At 40.0% G+C, this 7021-nt stretch overlaps 1 non-coding gene across 1 annotated transcript; it reads right to left on the bottom strand.

The window, feature by feature from the left end:
• Positions 1-800: 800 nt before the first annotated feature.
• Positions 801-907, bottom strand: LOC114164915 (small nucleolar RNA R71). The gene has a single exon (XR_003599650.1). It is a non-coding gene; the product is annotated as a small nucleolar RNA R71 (small nucleolar RNA).
• Between the last annotated feature and the right edge of the window lie 6114 nt (positions 908-7021).

Here is a 7021-nt window from a genome sequence, read left to right as displayed (position 1 = left end):
GTTGATCGAGATAATTATTTATTTCAAGTGATTCCGTTCCTCGTGGGTTCGACACTCTTATTAAAAAATCATTATATTGTAGTTGAGTTTTGGTACGCTTGCCAAGAGACCAACAAGTAATTTTGGCGCCGTTGCCGGGGAACGGTGTTCTTTTGAAATTTTTAGTTATCTCATCTAGCTCTGTGTATATTTTTCTTAATTAGATAGTTTATTTAATTTTCTCCTTTGTACTAATCCTTACTTGAGTTGTTTGATTTATGCTCTTAAGAGGCCAGGTTCCTGAAGTTCGATTAGCATTTGACCCGGAGATAAAAAAGACAGTGAGAAGAAACAGAGGCAAAAACAGAAAGAAGCAAGAAAAGACAAGGGAAGAATCTTCCAGTACTTCCATCACACCTCAATCAGAAAACATGGAGAATCAAAGACCAGCTCCAACCAGAAAGACACTTGGAGACTATGCTATGCAACAAGGGCCAAGATATTTTTCTAGCATAGCAATACCACCCACCACCAAAACTTTGGAGATGAAGCCAGCTTTCCTTAGTATAATTAGTTCTCATCAATTCATTTGAATGGATAATGAAGATCCATATACTCATCTCTCTACATTCTATGAATTGATAGGAACCATGGGCTTTCAAGAAGGAGATCTTGAGCATGTATACATGCGTTTGTTTCCTTTTTCTTTGGCAGGTAAAGCAAATGAATGGCTTAAGTCACATCCAAACCAGAGTTTGAACAGCTGGAAGGATGTTGAGGAGAAATTCTTGAACAGATTCTTTCCACCATCTCGCTACATCAAAGCCAAAGCTGATATTTCGACGTTTAGGCAAGGACCAGATGAGCCATTCTATGAAGCTTAGGAGCGATTCAATTCTTTATTGAGGAAATGCCCAAATCACGGATTTGAAGATATTGCTCAGCTGAACATATTCTGTAACGGTCTGAGGCTTGATACCAAGATGATATTAGATGCAGCAGCAGGTGGAACAATGATGAGTGTAGATGCGGAGCAAGCAACAAGAATCATTGAGGCATTAGCATCCACAGATCATCAAGCTCAGCATAATAGGCAAACTGTTTAGAGGAAAGGAGTGTTTGATCTTAGTACTACAGATGCGATCTTAGCTCAAAATAAAATTCTGACTCAACGTATTGAAGCATTGACAAAGCAAATGTCTAAATTACCCGAGCAGTTGCAAGTTGTGCAATCTTCTCCCAGTCAACAACCCATATGATGTGACTTCTGTGGAGGTGATCATCCAAATGGTCATTGTTCTTATCAGAGTAGCTCACAAGGAGAAGTTCAATATGTGAGTAACCAAGGAACACCAGGAAATTTCTCCAACAATAATAACTTTTCACAGGGGTGGAGAAACAATCCAAATCAGAATTTTGGATGGAAGCTAGATGCTGGTCCTTCAAACCGACAACCTCCTTATCAACAGCAGCAACAACATTATCCTTCGGTGCATGACAGAACAACTAAACTGGAGGATACTCTAGAAAAGTTTATGCAAGATTCTTTGACCAATCAGAAAAATACAGAAGCTTCAATTAGAAATTTTGAAATACAGGTTGGACAGTTGGCGAAACAGTTATCAGATCAACAGGCAGGTCAATTTTTAGCCAACACACAAACTAATCCGAAGGAGCATTGTAATTCAATTACTACCAGGAGTGGTAAAATTGTGGGAAAAGGGATTGGAGACAACCTGGTTGTAGAGGAGGAGGTGTTGGAGAAAAATGAGATAGAGAAAGAAGAAAATGAGTGTGAGGGAAAGGAAGAATAAAATAAAAGAGAGTTTGTAAATAAAAGAGAAGAAAAAGAAGAAAAAAAATAAAAATAAGGAGAAAAAGAGGGTGAAGGGTGAGAAACAGGTACCTTAGTTGAAGAGCCTACCATACCCTCAAACTCCTTCCAAAAAAGACAAGGAAAGGCAGTTTGCAAGATTCATGGACATTTTCAAGCAACTGCAGATTAATATTCCTTTTTTGGATGCTATGGAGCAGATGCCAACTTATGCAAAATTCATGAAAGAGCTCCTAACAAAGAAAAGAAAATTTTATGAAGAAACAGTGGAGCTTGAAGCAAGGTGTAGTGCCATCATACAAAACTCTTTACCTCAGAAGTCAAAGGACCCTAAAAGCTTCAGTCACAATTGGAACATTGCCAGTAGATAAAGCATTGCTCGACTTGGGTGCAAGTATAAATTTGATGCCTCTGTTTATGCTACAAAGAATAGGAGATCTGGAAGTAAAGCCTACAAGGATGACATTACAATTAGCTGACAGATCTTTGAAGTATCCATATGGAGTGGCAGAGGATGTCTTAGTTAAAGTTGACAAATTCATATTTCTAGTCGATTTTGTTGTGATGGATATTGAGGAAGACATTGAAGTCCCTCAGATACTGGGAAGACCTTTCATGAAAACAGCTAAGGTCATTATTGATGTTGATGATGGCAAACTGAAGGTCAGAGTGCAGGATGATGAAGTCAACTTTAATGTATTCGAGGCAATGCAACACATTAAAGACAAACAACAATGTTTCAAAGTGGATGTGATAGATGAAACTTTTTTATCAGCTAGGAAGCAAGTGACAAAAGCAAACCCTTTAGAAAAAACTTTAGTTGGTGTTCATGATGATAAGGCAACAAGAGAAAAGAGAAAATTACAGCTGCAAGAATTGGAGGAAATGAGACTCAGCGCTTATGAGTCCTCTAAGCTCTACAAGGGAAAGATGAAAGCTTATCATGACAAGAAAAAATCTCAAAAGAGAATTTTATCCTGGCCAATCAGTGTTATTGTCCAATTCCAGGTTGAGATTATTCCCTGGAAAGCTAAAATCAAAGTGGTCAGGACCATTTCTTGTCAAAGATGTGAAACCGTATGGGGCCATTGAGCTAGAGGATCTTGAATCACAAAGAAGCTGGGTTGTAAATGGGCAACGGTTGAAGCCCTATCTTGTCGGTGAGATTGATAGGCTCGCCACAATCATTCAACTGGAGGAACCTTAAATGAAACAGGCGTTAGGCTCGTGACGTTAAACAAGCGCTTCCTAGAAGGCAACCAGTGTTTTAATTATGTTTTTGCACTTCAAGTTCATCTATGTTTGTGTTTAAATGTTTGTGTATGTAATTATGTGTTGTGTTTATAGTTCTATGTTTGTGTGTAAAAATGTGAGTTTTTAGCATCCAATCATCTCAATAAGGCAAACCATGCACTTTTGGTGTTTTCAAACAAAACTGGTATTTTAAGCATGGGAATGACTTTTGGTGCCAGAATTGAGATCATCAAATGCTAAAAATTGCCTTGTTTTGGCCAAATTGTGAAATTTGAGTTTGATAGCTTGATTTTTAGTTTAATGTTGTGAAACCTTTTGGAATGATGGAGGATTGATTGAAGTATGGTTTGGTGTGTGTTTATGAGTTAATTGGACTGATAGGATCATGAAATGGCTGAGTGAAAGTGAACAAAATTTTGAAAAGTGCAAATTCTGAGATTTCTTAAAACTCCACGAAAATCTCGCCCAAGCTAAACATGTCTCGCCTGGGCGAGATATGCAGAACCTAAGCCATACATTTTTGCTGATATACTCGCTTAAGCGAGTAATGGCTCGCCTGGGCGAGAATTCCCTGTACCAAGACTGTAATATCCCGACCGGATATTACGAATTTAAATAATAAAATAGAGAAGTAAATAATAAAACTTCATTTATTATAACTTATATTACCAAAACACGGGAAAATTAAAAAAACTTTTATTACTTTCATAATAAACCGAAATTCATAAGTATAAATAAGATTGTAATTATCCAAAAGTCCAGAATATTCATAATTACAATTTATTTGAAAGCATAAAAAAACTTCATAAAAGTTCTGATAAAATCTTCTCCCAAAACTAGCCCCGCTCCGTCTCTAGGCCTCACCAGATCCACCTGCAATAACATCTGCTCCCGTGTACCGCGTACACGATCATCGCCAAACACAAGCAGATAGGGTGAGCTAACATATTACACACATATATATAAATATCGCATAGTTATATATATCACACAATCACACCAATACTGTTGTAGTAAAATCGTCTGGCGGGGGACACGTACCGCCAAGCGCTACCCGCTTCCAAACTGCTTGGAAGGTATGATGACTCGAACCTTGGCTCACATTCAATAATATTATTTTTGCGCTTTAAAATTTTATTTAGTTGCATCCTATATTATTGGATATTATTGAGTTTAATAATGCAACTGTAATTTAATTTAGGTCCTTACGAGTGTAAATAATGAATATTTTAATTCATAAATTAAGTCCCAAAATAGGAATTTTTGAGAGAAATAGTTCAGGTACCAAATGCACCCCCAATTCTCATGTTTACACCCCCTTTTTCCAATTGGATTATCTATTTCTAAAAAAGTATTTCTAGAGCTAGCTGCACCCCCTGTTTTCAGGTTTACACACCCTTTGTAATTGGACTTCAATTTCTGTTCTGCACCTCTCCTTTTTACTAAGCTGCACCCCTAAGGTCACTTAAACTCTAGTCCACCAGATTTCGCCACGTGGCAATCCTCCACTTACTAAATTAACCACTCACAGTTTGCCACATCATCAATCCTCCATTAACTCAAATCCCCAATCAAAACATGCCACCTCATCACTCTTTCTCTCTTTCACACAACCAAAACCCTAACCCTTATCCCATTCTCCCTCTCCATCACTCTTCCACAGCCACAGTCACCGCCCCCGACGCCGGTCGTCACCGCACCTCCGTCGACCATCCTCCTCTGCGCCAGCCACCACCTTCTCGCACAACATCGTCGGCACGCCAACCTCCAACAACACCTTTGCGCCACCGTCTTCCACGTCGCGTCGTCACCCTCCATCACGCTACCACCACCACTACGCGCATCTCGAACCCCCTCGAACCATCAACCTCGTCCACGTTCATCGTGAACTCGGCAGCCATCGCGAATCCTCCATTTTCTTCCTCATCGTGAGAGAAACCAAGAGTTGTGACGCAAACGCAGCGCCTCCATGCTTGCACCTGCGCGCGAATCACCTTCTTCCTCGCGACGTCAACCATGGAAACCATCGAACCAGCAGTTACGTCTTCTTCGCCATGGTAATGCTCACGGCAGCGGGAAACACGAAACCACCGTGCTTAATACCTTTAATGGTCGTGCCACCGTCGAAACGCAGCCCCCATCGCTACCGTCGGAGTTCACGCCTATATCAACCACCACGGAGCTCCGCCGTGTCGTCTTCTCCATGCATCCCGCGGCCACCACCATGACAACACCACGGTCGCGAGTCTGCATCTCACCGAAGCAACCTCAAATCACCAGCAGCCCCTGTATCAGTGCGCACCAGCACCTGCAACCTCGACCATTCGTGCGACACCACGACAATTCTGGAACGCGGACCCACCTCCATTTTTCCGCAACAGCCGTGGAATCAGCCCCTTCGGCGTTTCTGCCGCCACCGCGGCAACCCCGTAACTTTCGCTCAACCACTCATGACAGTCAAACCTTAATGGGGAAACTTCCCTGACATGTGGCAGTCTCTCAATGGATTGTCAGAAAGTCAAGATTGATCAACTAGTCAACTTTGTCAAGGGTGGTCAACATTGGCCAATTTGTCTATTTTACGCTATTTTTGGCATGTGGTTCCTCTGCAGGAACCCTAAATGGCCTAGAAAGGAAAGGATCGTCTGGCGGTAGTTCATCACCAACCAGACTAATTCTGGAAAGTTCCCAGAACCACAAACTTAAAAAATGGAATATCCAATTCATACATAATCATACCATACTTAGCATGTCCATCATACTTAAAATAAACAACACATGAAATTACACTATTTAGCATGCCAATCACATTTAAAACAAGGTTAACGTGTAAGGTATTCTAATTATCATACCAATCAGAAATAATCATAAACTTAATGCGTAAAGCTCCCTTAACCTGGTCTCCTTTGCTTAGAACTTTGAAAATTCTCCCTTGATCAGCCCCAAAGCTCCCCTCAACACTTTCAATCCTCACAAACACTCAATTTTCGTTCTCCCTTCTACAACCACAATAACAGCCCACCAAAACCCTCTTTCTTACCTCTAATTAGCCTTTTAAAAGTGCTCTTAATGTGGTTTAATGGTCTAAAACGAAAATCCAATTAAATTATGGTTAATTTCCTTTAATTGGTTGTCTTATGATGGTTTTCCAACCCTCTACCCTCTTTGGCTACTAGGGTTTTCCTCTACCCTTTCATACTCAATCCAAAACTAAGTTTGACAAAAATAAAGTTTAATTTGGATTCTCCAAGACTTGAACCCACAACCATATATCTAATATAATTAATACATAAATAGTATACATAGAACTTGAACCCAAGTCCTCTTACACAATTAAAGTACTCTCAACCACTTGAGCTAGTACTTTTCCACGTCATACAAATCAGAATTAAATACCATAAATGTTCTTCCTACCCGCATTTATTAATTAATTATTTATTTAATTATTTAATTTTCATGGGTCTTACAAAGACAGGTTTGGGTGAAACAGTCTCGCCGCGAGACTCTTTAATGTTTCTGCACATGCTCATCTCGCTTAAGCGAGACTCTGTCGCTTAAGCGAGAAATCGCGCTTAAGTGAGGGGCAAGGACAAAACTTACTCACTTTTCTTTCCCCCAAACCCTCGCTCACAATTTCGCTCACGTTCCTCTTTCCCACTCTTTGGGTGCACCTTCACTCACTTAGTTTTCTGCATTTTAGCTCACAAATTTCATCTCTCTTTGTTAATTCATTTTCAAGGTAAGTTCTTCTTCCTCATTCTCTTCATTTTCATTAAGCACAGTCACGTTTTTGTGCTCTTGCAAACCCTAGGTAGTACCCATGCTCTGTTTTGATGTGTTTTGTGTTTATACTATGAGTTTTAGTGTGAATTAATGCTAGAACTGAATAATGTGGGTTGCCTATGGATGAATTGATTCAAAAATGTTCACAGTTTGAACATGCACTCAATGTGT

Source organism: Vigna unguiculata, chromosome 9 (assembly GCF_037176805.1).
Source record: "Vigna unguiculata cultivar grain cowpea cultivar isolate G323 ecotype 2 chromosome 9, ASM3717680v1, whole genome shotgun sequence".
In the NCBI taxonomy this organism is placed as follows: Eukaryota; Viridiplantae; Streptophyta; class Magnoliopsida; order Fabales; family Fabaceae; genus Vigna; species Vigna unguiculata.
This window is presented reverse-complemented; position numbering and strand designations above follow the sequence as displayed.